The sequence below is a fragment of the Eulemur rufifrons genome, chromosome 9 (genome assembly GCF_041146395.1).
Source record: "Eulemur rufifrons isolate Redbay chromosome 9, OSU_ERuf_1, whole genome shotgun sequence".
Lineage (NCBI taxonomy): Eukaryota > Metazoa > Chordata > Mammalia > Primates > Lemuridae > Eulemur > Eulemur rufifrons.
In genome coordinates this window covers 33340469-33357634 of record NC_090991.1, presented here as the reverse complement: position 1 = coordinate 33357634, position 17166 = coordinate 33340469, and the positions used below count along the sequence as shown (strand labels likewise).

Genomic DNA, 17166 nt, shown 5'->3' with positions numbered 1-17166 from the left:
CTTAAAGCTGAATTTCTGTAGCCAGGACACAGTTTGCATAAAGCTGCCTGCAGCTCTGGAGAGTGGCTGGAGGGCACATTCTAAACATGAGGCCCATAGACCTCCAATAGTTTCCTGGATAGAATTCAAGGAGTCTGTGAGCTGAAATGGGAAAAACATTACGTACTGATTTTCTCAGACCTCTAACTGAAATTTAGCATTTCCTTCACCATAAAGGTAGGCAGCAAACCACAGTGGTGTTAGCAGTACCTGTGAATTTGTCACATGAAAACCACAGATATTTTATGTCACCTTATAGTTGTTGCTAGTATCTTAAAATATCATGTACACTCAAAATCACTTTGCAAGTAGCTCAGTTATTAGACTCGTCACTAGGTTTCATTATTTAGTGTTTTCATAAAGAAGCACATGCATTATTTTATCATAATTTTCCCAAATATTTTATTATTGCATTTTGATACAATTTGTTTCTTTTGTACCAATGTATTTTATTCTATGCATTTAAAATGCATGCAGGCATTATTCTGAGAAAAAGTCCATAGGTTGCCAAGGGAGTCTAGGGCAAAAAAATATATATATATGTATTCTTGAATCCTGGCAAAAGGCTCTAGGCATAAGGATATTTCAGTGGAGGGGATCTACTTCTTCTTCTTCTTCTTTTTTTTTTTTTTTTAGGAAAGCAAAGCTGAATGGTTAATAATTATAATAATAAAAGACCCAACTATATGCTGCCTATAAGACTCACTTCACCTTTAGGGACACACACTCTGAAAGTGAAGGGATGGGAAAGATATTCTATGCAAGTGGAAACCAAAATAGAGCAGGATAGCTACATTTGGATAAAATAGACTTTGTCAGAAACTGTAAAAAGAGACAAAGAAGGTCGTTATATAATGATAAAAGGGTCAAGTCATCAAGAGGCTATAACAACTGTAAATATATATGTACCCAAAAGCAAATATTAATAGATCTGAAGGGGAAGATAGAATAATACAATAAAAGCGGAGAACTTTAATACCTCACTTTCAGCAACGGACAGATTGTCCAGGCAGAAAATCAACAAGGAAACATTAGACTTCCACTGCACTCACCAAATGGACCTAACAGACACACAGAACGTTCTCTCTAACAGCGGGAGAATGTACGTTCTTCTCCAGAGCACATGGAACATTCTCCAGGATGGATCATCTGTTAGGCCCCAAAACAAGTCTTAACCCATTTAAGAGGATTGAAATCATATCAAATATCTTTTCCAACCACAATGGGATGAAACTAGAAATCAAAGACAGGAGGAATTTTGGAAAATTCTTAAATATGTGGAAATTAAACAACGTGATCCTGAACAACCAATGGGTTAAAGAAGAAATTAAAAGAGAAATTTAAAAATATCTTGAGACAGACGAAATGAACACATGACACACCAAAACTTATGGGATGCAGGAAAAGCAGTTCTAGGAGGGAAGTTTATAGCAACACGCACCAACACCACAAAAGAAGAAAGACCTCAAACAGCCTCACATTACACCTCAGGAAACTAGAAAAAGAAAAACACACTAAGGCCAAAGTTAGCAAAAGAAAGGAAATAATAAAGACCAGGGCAGAAATAAATGAAACGGAGACTAGACAAACAATAGAAAAGAACAATGAAACTGTTGGGTTTTTGAAACTGTAAACAAAATTGACAAATTTTTAGCTAGACTAAGGAAAGCAAAAATTGTTTGCTTGGGAGCCACATCTGTTTATGCAAAGAGACCTTTGAATTGCAATGAAGAGGGCCCTGGAGGTATGGGCATTCCTAAGGCCTGGTGACAAGCCTGTCTTTCCATGTGCCTGCCACCTGTCCTGCCTGGGTCTGCCGCATGGCTGTCAGTGTGCTCAGCCTACGGCTTCACGTTCCCACTGCATGTCTGGGACATCCTGTCACTCGGTCCACGTGTGTCTACATGTGCACTACACATTCCCTTCAAAGCCTTGTCACGTTTTGGTCCCCTGCCTGCCACGGTCAGTCACACGTCCCCCACATGTCAGCTGCATGTTCACATAGGAACCTGACATATCACTTGCCCATGGGGTAATATTGCCCTCATAGATCCAACATGTGCTTGACATGTAACCATCAGGGTAACTCATGTATTCCTTCATTCATTCATTCTTGAGTTCCTACCACGTGGCAGTCACTGTTTTAGGCTCTGCAGATACAGCAGTGAACAGAACAGATGACAAACACTGTCTCCACGGAGCCTATATTAAAGCAATAAATGTAATAATAATAACCATATAGTAAACATAGAAATGAATCAATATGTATGATAAATAAATTTATAGTATGCTAGAAGGTGATGAATGCCGTGGAAAAACTAGGGCAAAGTCAGGGAGCTCAGAGCTGTGGGACAGGAGGGCACAGCTGAGAACAGGGAAGCCAGGGTAGGCCCCTTGTAGTCATCCGAGTGAAGACCTGAAGGCGGGAGATGAAATGAGCCTTGAAGATCTTGAGGAAACACATCCAGGCAGAGGAACAGCAGAAGCGAAAGCTGGAGGCAGGAGCTTGCCTGGTATGTTTTGGGACTGTCAAGGAGGCCAGCGTGGCTGGAGAGGAGCAAATTGTCAGAAAACAGACAAGACTCAAACCACGTGTCTCAGTCACAATGGACTTCAAGTTTCCTCTTTTCTTCAGCCTTTAATATGGTTTAGCATAAACCCACCTGTGGGCACAGAGTCTGCAGCCTGGGCAACTATCCTGGAAACCACTGACCACTGGAATCCCAGGTCATTTTAATATACTCTGATGAGCTTAATCACAAGAAAAACAAAACAAAACACAGAAAAAAGCCCTTCTCTCTGTATATAGGGATATGGCAGCTGGGCCTGAAAATGAAAATCGTGTCACCCAGGGGAGGCTGAGGGGTGTAGGAGAAAGGATTCAGACTTTGGGTCCCAGCTCTGCCACTTAACAAGCTGAGGGACAGCCACAGTGCCAGCCTTGTTGAATCTGTTTCCACACGTGTAAAATGGGACGAGACCCCACAGGTCTGTGAGGACAGAATGTAACGTATTAATAAGGGCTCAGCCCCCAGCCCAAGCCTGACCCTCCGTGGCTTGGTCCAGGGCCACTGTTTCCTTTCTTGGCCCAGAACGCCCAGTGTTCTTCCCCTTGGGCCTTCACTGCCTTGAAACTCTAAATTTAGCACCTGAGGTTCAGCTCAGGTGACAGGTAAGACCGTTGCATGGTTTCTGATCTATTTTTAATCCTGAATTCTCCCACATGGCATAAGGCTTCAATTCTTCTTAGAAAAGAATTTGGAGCCTAAATCCTAAAGAAATAAAAATGCCAATCTGAATTGGCACAGTTCATCTTGTAGCTGATTAAAAGGACATTAAAAACATTTACAGGTGCCCATCAGTCACCCAGTCGGTGGGTGGCGGCCCTCTGGGACTCCTTGTCTTCTGCTGCCATCGCCTGGAGGCAGAAGGGACTGCAGGGACACCTGCAGGGAGTTTTAATGACAGCTCTATTCTCCCCTCCTTCCCAAGGCTGAGGTACAATTTAGGGACAAAGGCAGATTTGAACCCAGAGCCTGAGGTCTAAATCCAGGCTTGGTTAGAGCCCAGCTCACAGCTGTAGTCCTGGAACCAGCAGCCTCAGGGTCACTGGGGGCTTGTGAAAAATGCAGGATCTCTGGCTGTGTCGTCCAACAGAGCCCCCCCCCCCCCCGCCCAGGAAATCGGCATGCAGGTGAGAGCCTGTGAGGGACCGGTTGGGAACATGCTGCCTCCCAATCTTCCCAGGAGGACACATTAAGATGGTTTCATTTCCCCAAATGGAAATCATTATACATGCTCACTATAAAGAAATTTAAACGATATAGGATAATTTAAAGAAGAAAGCAGTAAACATTGTGCTATATACATACCCATCTAGACATTTTCTATACGCTCCCACACATGCTTTTACAAAAATCAGACTGTATCCTCCATCCTGTCTTTCTTCCCACTGAAGATTCTTCGGTATGATTTCTTTTTTACAGAGTAGTTCTCAGTGCTGAATGGAGAAATTGAATAGAACAGTATTCACGGGGGTATTATCTATTGCTGTGTTACAAATTACCCCAAAACTTGGCAGTTTAAGACAGCAAATATTTGTTATCTCACACAGTTTCTGAGAGTGAGGATCTGGGAGCAGCTCAGCTGGGTGCCTGTGGCTCAGGGTCTCAGGACATCCTGGTCAGGCTGTTCAGTGGGGCCACAGCCACCCAAAGGCCGGAGGATTCATTCCGAAGCTCACTCGTGGCTGTTGGCTGGAGGCCTCAGTTCCTCACCACACGGGCCTCCCCGGGAGTGGCCTGCATGTCCCCTCCCCACACCCCACCCTTTCTCAGCGAGTGACTCAAGAGAGATGGAAGCTAAAGCCTCTTATGACATTATATGGGATCATTACCACCATAGTCTACGGAGCAAGCCTAGTGGGAGGGGTGCGAGGTGGCCACACAGGAAGTGAACACCAGGCCGTGAGGATCACTGGGCGCCATCTTGGTGGCTATGTCAGTGGGCGACTGCTCTGCAAGGAATGTGGAACTCAGAAGGGAATCAATAACCGAGCAATCGCTGCATTAACTCCTTCCAGGCACAAACCACATAGTAAGACTCAGCCACCTCACAGAAACGAGCTGGATTCTCCCACTGCACTCTGACTAAAATACAAAAGCCTTAACATGGCCTACAAGGCCCTGCACAATCTGACCCCAACCCCCAGAACCCCTGGGCCGTCCAGTCTCAGCTCCTGAGCTGTCCCTCTGATGCACTCAACTGCAGCTGCTTGGGCCACCAGGGCACCCTCAGGGCCTGCACCCACTGCCTGGCATGCTCCTCTGCTCTCCCACACCACCCTCCCCCATCCTCCCCCATGACTCCCACCCACTTCTAGGCTTGGCCTGAAATGTCAGCTCCCAGGGAGGCCTCCCCAGAGCCCAACCTAGTTTAGGACCCCTTGGTGTTCACTCCTACAGTGCCCTGAGTTTTCTCCTTTGGTGACATTTATCACAAATTCATTGAGTTCCTATTAGGATAAGTATTTGTTGATGTCATTCTCATTCACTAAACTCAAGGTTCCATGAAAACAGGACGTGTGTATCCCTTGGACTGGGTCCTCCTCCGTGCCTGGCACTTAGTACAGGGCCTGGCACACAACGGCTACTCAACAGATGATTGTGCCAGGATAAAATGAATGGGTGGCTGTGGCAGGACCTCCGTGCGTGCACTCGGCTAGGGTGTCTTTTCTATTGTGTGGACCGGGTTCTGAGTAAGAGCTGCTGGGGAACTGAAGGTCCCTTTGGGGCATCACGTCTCTGCAACACCATTGCTCGGGGAGACTTTCTGGTTAGAGAGACAGGAAGAGCTTACCCCAGGGTCTGGCACACAGGGAGCACTTGGCAACAGCAGCTGCCTTGGTGATGGCATGGCCAGTGTCACGGATGTGCTCCTGCTTGCTCCAGCTTCTAACGTCCCCAAGTCTCTACATGTCTTTACCCCTTTCCAGAGAGGCCACTCTGAACAGCACTTATTCCAAACACAGGCAGGGAGATCGTGTTGTAGGGTGATTTAATGATTTACTAAACATGGATTGAGAACGAGTGATGCGCTAGGTACTGTGCTGACCCCAGGCCCACAAAGTGGTGGAGATGGAATCTCTGCCACAGTCGCTTGCAGCCTGGAAGCAAGGAGATCAATCAGTGCAATGCAGAGGGATGCAGGTCACAATACAGGTGAGTTTAGGGGACCACAGAGGCAGTCCCTCAGTAATGAGCAGAGGCCAGACCCTCCCAATTTTCTTAAAATGAGAAAATGCTAAACCTACAATTAGAATACTCCTAGGTCTGTACTCAAAAGAATTGAAGATGGGAGTTAAAAAACAAAACAAAACTGTGACTTGTGCAATTGTAATCCCGGCTACTCAGGAGGCTGAGGTAGGAGGATCACTCAAGGTCAGGAGTTCAAGACCAGCCTGGGCAACATAGCGAGAATCTGTCTCTTTAAAAAAATCTTTTGTACATGAATGTTCATAGCAGCGCTATTAACAGTAGACAAAAGGTGGAAACAGCCCAAGTGTCCATCAACAGAAAAGTGAATAAAGAAGTACGTAGACCTATACAATAGAATATTATTCAGTCATAGAAAGGAACGAAGTACTGATCCATGCTGCAACAGGGAGGAACCTTGATGATATTAAGCAAAGTGAAAAGAGCAGGCACGAAAGGCCACATGTTGTATGATTCCGCTTATGTGAAATGTCCCAAATAGGCAAATGCATGGAGGCAGAAGCAGATTTGTGACTGCCAACGGCTGGAGGAATATGGGTACGGGGTTCCCATTTGGGAGGAAGAAAAAGTTCTGGAAGGAGATAGTGACGGTTGCACAACATTGGGAATGTATTCGATGCCACTGAATTGCATATGTGAAAACGGTTCAAATGATGAAATTTATGTTATATATATTTACCACCACAACAACAAAAAAACGAAGAAATGCCAAAAAAAAAAAAGATTGTGGCAATATCTAAAATTCTTTCCTTGAGTGCTTTTAACTCATAAAAAAATCAAATGCAATGAAATTGTGTTACTCAAAAAATATCTATTAGGATCTCCTTTTTTAGTGTTTTTTTTTTCCTTCTCAGTCTCTTCTCTCCTGTGAAATCTGATCCATCCCTGTGACGTCGTGTGTCAGCCTCATGCCAATGACGCCCAGTTTCTGTTTCAGCCCAGGCCGCCCTCTGGGTTCCAGACCCGCAGAATCAATGCATACGTTAAAGTATGTGGCATCTCAGGTTTAGAGCATGCAGAACCGAATTCCATTCCTGCCCTGGAGGAAAACCCTGTCCCTACTCCCCCTCAAGGCTTCCCCTGGACATCCAGGGCTATTGAGTCCTGTACAAGTTACTTCCAAAGTATTTTTCATCTCAATTGCCAGGGCCACCGCCCACTCCAAGCCGTCACCATCTCCCGCCGGACCCCCCTACGAGGCGGTTCTCACTACCAGGACTCCTGCACCCCACCTTACCTCAGCTCATCCGCTCACCCACTGGCCAGCCAGAGTGAGCTTGTCAGAAGGCAAACCCTTTTGCCCTCTGCTTAAAATGCATCCGTGGTGTCCCACGGCTCTTAGAATAAAGTACAAAAATAAATAAATAAATAAAACATGGCCGCCTGGCCTCTGTCACCATCCCCACCCTCACCTCCCAGCCTTGTCCACTCCCTCTCTGGGTCCAGCCACGTCATCATTCTCTCAGGCCCTCCCACGTGCCAAGCTCTGTCTCACCCGCAGTTCTCCACCCACGCTGGTCCCTCCGCAGAAGTGTCCACGTGCACACAGGATACTGCTTAATAAACTGCCGCTCCAGCCCTCGGTTCTGCTCCCAGGCACCCCGTGGAGGGCAGGGACTCAGTAAATATTTGTCGAACATGCTATCTATTATCCCCCATATTGGTGGCAAATATTTTCCCCAGATTGTGGTGTGCCTTTAACTTCATTGTTTCTTCAACCTTCAGAAGTTTTACATTTTGACATGATCAAATCACTTAGTCTTTCTTTGGGGATTTCTCTGTTGCTTTTCACGCAGAAAGTTCCAGAGGTTTTATAAAGAGCAGGTGCCTGAGCGAGGGCCCAAGTTTGAGGAATTCAGGTAAGCAGGGACAGGCGGTCTGGGTGGAAACTGGCTGGGGGGCTATGCAGGTGGGCCATACCCGGTACGACGGCCATGCAGGGTCCGCGTGTCCTGGGCGTGGTACTCTCTGCCTACCATGTCCCCCTGGTGCCCACCACCTCCCCAGTGGATCGGGAAAGTATTGACACCGGCTCTGTGTGTGTGTGTGTGTGTGTGTGTGTGTGTGTGTGTGTGTCTGTCTGTAAAGGAGTCTGGCAGGGGTTCCAGACAGAGGGACCAATATCTGCAAAGAGCCCAAGGTGGGATGTACTCAGGTGGTCCTCATGAAACCCTGAAGGAGGCTGCGATCACCAGTACTCTCACCCCAAACCCAAAGAGAGGTTTTGAGGCAAAGCAAGGAGAGGTTTTATTGACCGTGACGTGTTCTTGAGGGTCTCAGCCCAGCCCCAGTTGCCATAGGGAGCAGGGCCGGGCAGCTCTTAGACTGTAGCCACCATGCCTCTCCCAACCCCCCTGCCCCCAACCAGAGTTAAGGCACAGCTGTGAGTACACACAGTGGTTGCCCCAGTAAGGCCCTTGTCTGCAGGTGTCCTGTGGCTTGCTGGCTGACTGTCCCATGTTTGCTGGGAGAAGGGGCAGCCCTTTGGTGTGCAAAAACCACCTGTGAACTGCAGCAGCTGGGGGTAGCGTGGAGTGTTTAATGTCACGGGGTGGGTAAGTCAATAAAAGTGCAGCTCAGGCCTGTCCAACCCTTAGCCCTGCAAGGTGACATTGGGAGAAGGATCTCTCACGCCTGCTGGGCTGGGGACAAGTAAGAATATAATGACAATACTGTGACTCTCTATTCTTGGCCTTTACACAGGATCCAGACTTTGTACTGAACAAGCATTTCCCTGTGTGCAAACTTAGGTGGTAGGTGTGACTGTTTTTTGTTTGTTTGTTTTTTTACTTTTTTTTTAAATCACATTTTTTTTTTTTTAGTCATAAGGTGTGACTCTTAGCTTCACTTTACAGATAAGAACCGGATGTGGATGCGGATGAGCAGAGGTTTGCCCAAAGTCACTTAGCTATTGTTGCAAAGATCCAGGCTGCCTGCCCCGAGGGCCCGTGGGCCGTGAGGGAAGGAAAGTGTCCGTGGGTGAAAGGCCAGCCTGGGAACTCAGTGTCTGGCGTCTCTGGGGGAGGCGAGTGACTTCTGGAACTTTGATTCCGAAAAGGATGGTCATCAACATGGGGATGCGAGAATGCCACTGCTCCGGCCTTTCTCGTGAGACAGACATCTCCTCTGCCTCCTTGCGGGGCTGGAAGGGGACTATTGTCGTGGCAACAAAACTGTGTAGGCTGCAAATGAAGGGTGGGAGCCGGCTAGCCACGTGTGTGCAGAACTGGGGACACACTGAAATGGTGGCTGTTAAGAACAAAATACGTGGGCAAGGCTGATGTTACGTGCTGTTCCACGCAATGGTACATGCTGATACATGACACTCCATGCTGTTACATTCGAGGAAGTCTGTTGGGCTGTAGGGCTGTGTGACAGCTGGCAGAGGGAGGCTGTCCCCAAGGGGAGCAAAAGGCAAGGTGCCAATACAGGCTGCGAGAGGCACAGGCATCGGGTCCTTCCTCCCCTTGCAGCAGAACCTCTGTTGCCTGCCTGGAGCAGGAGGGAGTCCCTGGAATGGGGACTGGGAAAAGCAATGTGGCGAAGCAATTAAGGTAGAGATCTGGGGACAGGGGCGAGCACCTCGGACTCGCTAACTGGTGAACTGCAAGATTCCAGGAAGCATTTGTGTGTCTCCATGCCTGTGTGTGTTTATAAACTTCCTCCCTTCCAAGTTGGAATCAAGACTTATTTGGCAAAGAATGTTGGCCTTGGGGAAAGAGACTGCACAGAGGCGAAAAACACGTAGGTGATCGGCGCTCTAGATACGGCTTATTTGTCCAAGGCTCTGGTATTTCTCTAAGATAAATCATTGATTTGTTGAAACTGTAAAAATGAACACGGTGCCAACTTTCACACATTCTTAGCGTGTGATTCCGGCGGTCTGTGTTAGTTAAAGTTTGCGTGTATATAACTGATTTTAAGGGTGGTAAAATTGGGGTGTATATCACTTTTTCTGTGTGCTGAATGGTTTTCTTTGCGGAAAATACAGTTGTCATCACACACTCTGATTTTTTAATTGGAAGAGACTAGGAATATGACCTTGTATTATTAGATTTGTCTTGTTTTGTCTTAATTAATTGATGTATTTTAGAGTCATTTCAGGTTTACAGAAACACTGAGCGGGAAATACCCTGCACGATCCCTTACCCCCCTACGCCCAGTTTCTCCTGTGATTAATATCTTGCATTAGGGTGGTGTATGTGTTACAACTGAGCCACTATTGATGCATTATTAGTAACTAAAGTCTATAGTTTACATTAGGGTTCACTCTTCACATTGCACATTCCATGGGTTTTGACAAATGTATAATGACGTGTATCCACTATTACAGTAGCGTATAGAATAGTTTCACTGCCCTAAAAATCCCCTGTGCTCCACCTGTTATTAACAGATTTTTAGAATGAAGTTTTAGATTTAAGTGACTTCTCCCCACCCACTTTCCTTTAGAAAGTAGGAGGTGTAGGCCGGGCGAGGTGGCTCACGCCTGTAATCCTAGCACTCTGGGAGGCCAAGGTGGGTGGATCGCTCGAGGTCAGGAGTTCGAGACCAGCCTGAGTAAGAGCAAGACCCCCGTCTCTACTAAAAATAGAAAGAAATTATCTGGACAGCTAAAAATATATACAGAAAAAAATTAGCCGGGCATGGTGGCGCATGCCTGTAGTCCCAGCTACTTGGGAGGCTGAGGCAGAAGGATTGCTTGAGCCCAGGAATTTGAGGTTGCTGTGAGCTAGGCTGACACCATGGCACTCTAGCCTGGGCAACAGAGTGAGACTCTGTCTCAAAAAAAAAACAAAGAAAGTAGGAGGTGCAGTGTGTCCTTCCCACCCACATGTCTCCCCCACTCCCACCTGCACACACATTCTAGGAAGTTGGTCAAGATGATTCCTCGCTGACAACCTCAAAAGGGGTGGCCAGGAGATGCTCATGCCTCCATTGGCTGTGGTGGCTCTTTAGCAATTGAGAAGGTGTTCACATGACTGTCTCTGACACTGTCACGGGAGATGGCTTCCCACAGACCCAGCTCAGGGGTCCTGGACAGCTCCCATTCAGCCAATCCACATACAGGTGTCACTCCTGGTCGGAAGCAACAGAAAGTCAACTCTAACTTAATCTGCATACGAAATGTAAATGCCATAAGAAGGACAGACAGTACTTAGGCCGGGCCCTGTGCAAGGTGACTGACTCCCCATGGTGTCTGGCGGGGCTGGTTTAGCATCCGTCTCCCAAGGGCCCTTCGACCTTGACGACATGACGAAGACTTTTATCTTTTTCATAAGATAAAAGTCTTGGGGGGGCTTTGTCTTCATCCAGGAGGGCTGCACTTCTGTCCAGGTACGCAAACACAGAGTCAGGTTCTTTCCTCCCCTTTTTCCTTTCATACCTTTTCTTGTCACAGGGCCAGTCCCCTTACCTAATCCCTGTTTAATTGTCCAGCTGGGGCAGTTGCGCTGTCTTGCAGGGACTCTGGCTGGCCCCAGTTTCTCATCACCAAGGACCTGGGTAGGTTTTGACCCTCCTACTTGGTGCAGAGATACAGTTAACCGCCCGTGATCCTGCCAGGCTGGCTCCTCCCCTCCCGGGCTGAAAACCCAGGCAGGCCCCCTGACAACTCTGGTCATCTTTCATTCAGTCCCTTCAAGTAACAAAACGGCATCCAGTTAGTCATAAAAGGTCTAATTCTGCAAAAGAGTGGAAACACCAATTCCCCCTTCAGGGAGATGTAGGAGACCAGAATATGCCACCCCAAAGTATGTCCCTTTGGCATAAGGATTATTCTGAGCTGAAGACACCTGAGAAGACGCAGATACAAGAAGAGCTCTCTGCCCTCCCCCCGCTGCCTGAAAGCAGGACACAAACTCACAAAGGAGCCCTCCTCCCCTCTCTGCCAGGAAGGACAAAGGTTGGCCACCAGAGACAACTTTAGACCCTTGTCAGTCCCAGAATAATCTCGATAACAGATTCTAACTTGCCTTTATCTACCATGTATTTGCCTTTCCACAATTTGGGTGACCCTAGAGATCCCAAGTCCTTTCCCCTTGTCCTGTCACTTCTCTAAAAATTTGCTGTTCTTTGTTGAAGATGCCATGAGCCACCCCTTCGGGATTTGCTCATCCTGTGAGCACCTCCCACACGCACATGAGATGTTTCATATCTGCTGTTATAACATGTTAATAAACTCTGGGTTTTTCTCTCTTCTTCTGTTATAGGGGCTCCAGCCAATGAACCTAAGATGGGTAAAAGGGAAAAAGAAAATGTTTTCCTACCCTACAGACACTTCTCTTTGAGTTAGGGCCTGTGCCAAGGAGAAGCCCTGTCTGGAGGGAGTCAAGGCCACTGACTTCTAATTGTTTTCTGCTCAGTGGAGGGACGGGAATGTGCCACCCCATTCGCCCTCAGGCAAGGACTTACCTCAGCTTCTGGGAGGGCTGTCACCAGCAGGGTTCGCCCCAGCTGCGCAGCACTGCCTCACCCAAGACACGCCTTTTGTTTCTTGGGGGCCCATAGCCAGTGGCTGATAGTGGTCAGGTGTTAAAGGACTGGCCATTTAAGCTGTAATAAAGGTAATTAATTGGGAAGCTATTAGGCTGAGACAGCTCCAGCACCGTGGGTTCCTAAGTAAGCAAACTGAAACCCAACTCGATGTAAACTCAAGATTACCCAATCAGAAACTGCCAACTGGCCTCTAACTGGAGACTTGACCAATCAGAAACCACCAACTAACCTCTAAGTAGGGACTTCCTGCTTTACCCTCCCCAGATTTGTTTGTCTTGCTTCCGCAAACACCGCCTAAAAGTCCCCACCAGGGAGCTTGCAGTTGGGAGCTTGCAATCCAGCGCTGCCCGATACATGAATACTTACTTACGTGCTCAGCTGCGTTAACATTTTAATATGCATAAGCTTACCCTTTAACAAGGCCCTCCTCAGGTGTCACACCTCACCTTGCCCCCCTCTCTTACTCAGGTGTTTTGAGTAATAAATAAATCTCCTGCAAGCCAAGCTCCATCCAGCATCTGCTTCCTGAGAAACCAACCTGCGAAACCCACCCAGCTCTTCTCTCCTCTCCTTTCCTGCTAACAGAGGCCCCAGCCTTGGGGCCCTCTGTATCGGGACATATTTGAAGCTGACTCTCTTGTCAGCACTGACAAGGATTCGTCAGGAGCTTGACCCCTTCCTGGTTGAGGGAGTCGCCTGACTTAGCGTCAGAAGCTGGCTCCCCTACATTGCCAGCGCAGCCAGCGGACATGACAAAGCTGGGCTTATTGCTTCCTGCGGTCACCGACTCAGAGGGTCAAGGTGAGGTCGGGATGTATCCAGAAAGGGAAGTTTGGTTTAAAGCAGGTCTTTGGGGAGGGCACAGTCTGGGTGAGGATCATGACACAAGAGTCCGGGATTGGCCAGGATTTTAAGCCACGACATTCAAAGAATCTTAGGGCACAAACCATCAGTGCTTTCCATTGAAGAGTTGATAGGTCTTTCTGGAAGCTCCTGTAATAAACAGTCAATCCATTTGCTTGGGCAGGACAGTCCCAGACGAGTAGAGAAATGCTAATGAAGACAGTGGCGTAGCCAAGTCGCATCACTGCAGACGGTGAGGTGTGATCCCTTCTCAGTGTCCAGGCAGAGTGTGGGGAAGACGGTTTGGGTTCCAACTCTTCATTGGTTCAGGAGACAGGTGCATCCCAGCTACATCAGAGCACTGCTGGGATGCTCAGAAAAAACCTCCTGCTGCTCTTACTGGGATTTGAACCTGCCATAGAGAGTCTGGTTGCTGCTGCCACCACACGAAGGGGACAGCTTGCCTGACGATACAGCTAGCACGGGAGAGAGAAGCCCAGCAGTGGGAAGAGAGGGGCTGGTCTCGACTGAGTCATCGGGGCCCCTGCGTCCAGCTCCACCTACACTGGGCAGACACGTGAGCCAACATGCTGCTCCTTCAGTCCCAAGCCAGGGACGTCTTCTCCTATCAAGTGCAAATGGAGAATCCCCACCTACTAACAACGGGCCTGTGTGGCTAATGCCAGTGCCCTGCTGGGTGTCTGCCCGCACTGGCCTGAGGAAGACAGGGAGGCTCCAGCAATAGTAAAGTGACTGTTAGGTCTCCAAGGGTCCCAGTGAATTATACTTTCCGATGCTCTCTCCCCCAGTTCTAAACCAGAGGAGGGACTGGTAAAGAAGTGAGGCAGATGACAATCAAAATCTCAGCTTTATTACAGTCACAGCTGGAGGAGAGCAGTGTGGTGGTACAGGCAGCTGGACCAACGGTTCTCTGCACCCAGGGCGGAGTCTGGCATTTTAGACCTAAGGGCTGGAGGAACTAAGCCCATGTGGTTCCCATGGGCACCCAGCTCCCGTGCAGGCGGGAAGGGGCTAAGCATGACTGCCTGGCTCCTCCCTGGAAACTCAGACACTTGGATCAGACAAGCCACCTCTCCTGCCACTGGGAGGAATGAGGGAGAGGGTGGAGAGATGCCTGGGGCTTAGGTGACGAAGCTGCTTTCACAGGAAGCATGAAGCAGGATCTGAGGAGGTCTCCCCTACCTCCCCTGGAACAAATAAAAAGCCCAGGAAAGGATTAAGGCTAACGTCCAAAGTGGTTATTATCTTGGCGGTCGCTTCGGCAGCACACGTACTAAAACTGGAACGATACAGAGAAGATTAGCATGGTCTTGCGCAAGGATGACACGCAAATTTGTGAAGCGGTCCATAGTTTTGCACCTTGTTAGAAATGCACAAATGGGGCCAGGCATGGTGGCTCATGGCTGTAATCCTAGTACTCTGGGAGGCCGAGTGGGGCGTTATCATTTGAGCTCAGGAGTTCGAGACCAGCCTGAGCAAGAGCGAGACCCCATCTCTACTAAAAATAGAAAGAAATGATCTGGACAACTAAAAATATATAGAAAAAATTAGCTGGGCATGGTGGTGCATGCCTGTAGTCCCAGCTACTCGGGAGGCTGAGGCAGAAGGATTGCTTGAGCCCTGAAGTTTGAGGTTGCTGTGAGCTAGGCTGACACCACGGCACTCTAGCCTGGACAACAGAGTAAGACCCTGTCTAAAAAAAAAAAAAAAAAAAAAATACACAAATGTATTGCTTTGAAATGGAGCTCGTACTAGAAGACATATTTGAAAAATTATACAAATAAACTCTTTTCGAAATTGGTATTCTAAACAACAAATTGGTATTATCTTAGCTCAAGATTTGCTCGACTACGGCACTGCTGACATTTGCACTGGATGATTCTTTGTTGTGGGGGCTGTCCTATGCATGGAGCAAATTCACTTAGCAGCATCCCCGGCCCCCACCCGCTAGCTGCCTGTACCACCTCACCACCCCCGGCCCCAGTCATGCCAATCAAAAATGTCCCCTGGAGGTCAAATCACCCCTGGCTGGGAACTGCTGGGCTAACTGATTAGGAAGACAAGGACGAAATGCTCTCTAGATGCTGTGGCTTCCAGGGCTAGGACAACGCACCTCACACTGGAAAGGAAAGGACCAAATGTGAAAAGGAGTGAGGATGTTTCTCCCAGAGGTATCTGTGGTGGTAGGGAGTCAGCGGCAATGCGGGAGTCCAGCACTGGGTGGGCAGAAAGGAACAATGTGGCGAATACACGCTCCATTAGTCAGGAGACAGATTGAACAGGGCAACCGAGAAGAATTCTGAGATGGAATCATGTACAAGGTGTGGGTGGCATTTAGAGATACCAGCAAGGGACAGTGAAGCACCCCTGGACTAGCACCCACAGGGAGCTCTTACCCACTCCCCACGGTCCCCAACCCCCGTGCCTGAGGGCCAAGGGCAGGGAGTGGCCTCTGGACAGGAGCCCTGGGTAGAAGATTGCAGCCACTGCCACCCCTGCCTGTCTAGTTGAACAAACAGCCCACCTCACCCTCCGCCTACCCTCTGATCTCCTGATGGCGCCTCCCAGAGAGGAAGGTGGGAGGTGGGTCCTGGGGGCACAGAGAGAACTCAGCGCACACACCACGGAGCACTTTGCAGAGTCAGAAGCAACAAATTGGATGTACCCAGGGCCATAGGGCTGGACCTCAGAAACATAATACTGGTGAAACAAACAAGAAACAGAATGAGATCTATAACTCCATGCCATTTGTGAACGTTTAAAATCTATGCATAGAAAAAATACAAACTACGATAAAACAATACTGTTTTCATGAGAACACATGCAAACAAAAGATTCACATAATAGAATATGTGCCTGGTGGGGGCCGTGGAGACTGGGAAAGGGACGGGCGGATAAAAGAAAATAAATAGTTACGAACCAGAGAGGGGCCTTGTGTGAACTAGTGGCAGTAAAGTGCCATGAACTTCGGCATGTAATTAACTAATTCACATTTCTGCACCTGAAGTTTAAAAATGGGGGAAATAAAAGCAAGGGAGGGAGGAAGGAGGGAAGAAAGCCCCTCCAGCACTGTCGGGCCAGTCCAGGGAAGGGAGGGGCGTGAGCAGGAGCCTGGTCTCTGGTCCTGAGGGCCACAATCCCAGACAGGGAAGGAGTCACCCTGGGGGCCTGTCAGAACCTTCGTCACATTTTTATGAAAATGGGAGACACATCAAGACATTGTACAAGGGCAAATGTTGTCTTCATTTCCCAAAATGATTCCAGAATTTTAAGGCCACCAAACTTGACACCTTTGATTTTGGAATGCATTCAATTCATTCCAAAGACCCGAATTGAGCCCCGACTCTGTATCCAGCCGGGCATGAATCATCCAGCAGATGGTGGGTGCACATTTAGAAACGAGCACGGTGAGCCCTGGGAGACAGAGACGCTCCTGAGACGTCCCTGCCAAGCTAAGCGCATGTCGTCTTGTTGGAGGGGGCTGAGAGGCCGGGGAATTTGTGGGTTCCGCTCTTTCTGACTTCAGGGAGCGGCTGTGATGCCACAAATTCAAGTAATGGGGGAAGTGGCAACTGTCAGACAGGAAAGCAGATGCTAGGAGCCAGCTCAGCCCGGGACATATGTCCACCCCTGTGGCAGAAGCGGGGTGGGCACTGTGATGACAGCACCCCCATCAGGACCACCGGGAGTTGGGTGCACTTGCTCCAGAAGAAACGGGTGCTATTTCTAGAAGGCTGACGAACACACAAGACCAATAGTTACCCCAGCCCTCTAGGGTCCCCTTGGAAGTGGGAATGAGATGCCAGGGAGGGAAGGGGAAAATCCCCTTCTTACTTTGTAACAAAACAGACATTTTTGGCTATTTTCATCCCCCACTGCCCTCTATGCTGGATTTCTGTCACTTGCAATCAAAAGAATCCTGGCTGTTCTGGAAGCATTGCGAGGGGGAAAAGAAATCATCTTTGCATTTAATTTTCATATCCACGTGCTTTAC

At 48.4% G+C, this 17166-nt stretch overlaps 1 non-coding gene across 1 annotated transcript; it reads left to right on the top strand.

The window, feature by feature from the left end:
- Positions 1-14421: 14421 nt before the first annotated feature.
- LOC138392717 (U6 spliceosomal RNA) lies at positions 14422-14527 on the top strand. Its single transcript, XR_011235002.1, has one exon. It is a non-coding gene; the product is annotated as a U6 spliceosomal RNA (small nuclear RNA).
- Positions 14528-17166: the final 2639 nt, after the last annotated feature.